This window comes from Adiantum capillus-veneris, chromosome 1 (assembly GCF_014529385.1).
Source record: "Adiantum capillus-veneris isolate H3 chromosome 1, ASM1452938v2, whole genome shotgun sequence".
NCBI lineage: Eukaryota > Viridiplantae > Streptophyta > Polypodiopsida > Polypodiales > Pteridaceae > Adiantum > Adiantum capillus-veneris.
The window spans coordinates 101,602,281-101,604,369 of record NC_140931.1 but is presented as its reverse complement, the minus strand read 5'-3'; the positions used below and the strand labels follow the sequence as shown (position 1 = coordinate 101,604,369).

At 43.7% G+C, this 2,089-nt stretch overlaps 1 pseudogene; it reads right to left on the bottom strand.

Annotated features, from left to right (window-relative positions):
- Positions 1 to 1,135: 1,135 nt before the first annotated feature.
- Positions 1,136 to 1,788, bottom strand: LOC147465275 (secreted RxLR effector protein 161 pseudogene; annotated as a pseudogene).
- Positions 1,789 to 2,089: the final 301 nt, after the last annotated feature.

Here is a 2,089-nt window from a genome sequence, read left to right as displayed (position 1 = left end):
CAACCTACCTGAGCCAGACATAATCCGAGGCCGCTTCGCCTCCCTCCATGAATCGAGCTCTAGAAGGATCCCAAGTACTAGTAGGTGGCAGGGTATCAACACCAACCATACCAGGTTTGGCGCCATGCCTCTTCAATGCCCAACACTGGGTATTTAGGCAAAGCCAAGGCAAAATCCTCGACGCGTTAGCCGTGTAGGTCATTCAACCCCCGATGCACAACCGTGTAAATGAGCCTAACAAAAAGAAGAAGACCTATGAAACACCCCCCTGTGAGAAATGCGGAATACAATAAGGATCTAGTAGCAAGGAGAGTAGAGAGGGATACGATGCAAAGTAGATTAGTGGCAAATCAAAAACTTTAGATTAACACACTATTACAAAGTGATGGCGTCATCCACCCATGCTCTCAAGGTAGAGATTAGATGGCGATTTAGACAACTAGAGCAAGTAGGAATACAAGGGACTAACAATCTTTACACAAGGATGTGGTGTGTGCGTTAAGTGTGCACACCATTCTACCGAATTACTCATGAGAAGGCCTCCTTGTATAGATGTAAGGGAGCCTCTAAACGCCCATGTGCAGCCGCCCTTAGATAGCCAAGTCCAAGTAGGACTCTCCCATGCACCCATGTGTAGCGGCTTTTGGGTAGACAAGTCCTCCTAGAACTCGGTCATCAGCCAAGGAAATCCAGCCACCGGCCAAAGACCAAACCGGCCACCGGACGACCATTTTTCGATTGTCTTCCGGCCGTCGTCCGGCCAAGATATTTCGACAAAAAGGAATATTTTCAACAAAAGGGATAAAAAGTCTCGGGGGCGGGTCCCCCAAAGTTGCCCCTGAATTTGCTCCGTATATCCATGATCACAAATAGAGATCTCATCAGCGTGCAAAGCTGGAATCCACCAAATATATGTGCACCATTGGCTTCTCCTCATATGAGGGCCTTACAAACCGTGCAACATATATTGTGGTGGAAAAACTGAGAGAGGTGGGCATTGCAAGTATACCAACACCCCCCTCAATGAACACCCGAAGATGCTCTATGTTGGCCATGTGCCAATTCCAAGTTGATGAAGATGTTGAAGTAGCTAGTCTTTCTCTAAATATTTGGGGAAGATATCTGCACAATATCTTCAGTAGGACAATAGATCCATAATTTCATCCTCAATTAGCTCTTGAACATAATGATACTGAACCTCAATATGCTTTGTGCGTGCATGGAAGACGGGATTCTTGGCAATCACCATGCAACTCTGGTTGTCACATTGAAGTGTTGTTGCTGAATGAAGAGAAACACCTAAATCCATGAGGACTCACCTTAGCCAAACTGCTTCACAAGCTGCAAAACAAGCAGCTTTATACTCTGCTTTCGTTGAAGAAAGAGCGACGGTTGGCTGCTTCTTGCTAATCCAAGAAAACACTCCAGAACCAAGTGAGAAACAAAATCCAAAAATTGACTTTCTAGAGTCACAATCTCCTGCCCAATCGGAGTCACAATACCCACTAAGAGTGTTTGTGCCAATGCCATAGGCAATGCCATGGCCCAAAGTACCTTTTATGTACTTAAGAACTGGCATACCTGCCTTCCAGTGAGATTCTCTTGGTGGTTGGAAAACCTGCTTAAAACACCTACTGCAAAAGAAGTATCTGGCTTAGTGTTGCACAAAAAAATTGAGCTTCCCACAAGTTTTTTGTACTTTTTAATGTCAACTAAGGGAGAAGAATCTTCCATGGAGAGTTTTGCATCTACATCCATTGGAGTGCTCACAGGTTTGCAATCCATCATGCCAAAAGCTTTTAGGATCTCTGTTGCATACTTTTGTTGAGAGATGAAGATACCTTTTGAGGATTGCCAAACCTCAATCCCCAAACAATAGTGCAACAAACCTAAGTCTGCCATTTCGAATTCATAACTCAAACTCTCACGAGTTTGTTGGATGAGTTCTTTGTGGTCACTTGTGATTATCAAGTCATTGACATACAATATAATAATGACTTGTTTTTCATTCTCTCTAAGCACATATAAATTCGCTTCAGAAGCACTTCTTCTAAAGCCAAGTTTTTTCAAAAACTTATCAATTCTGACG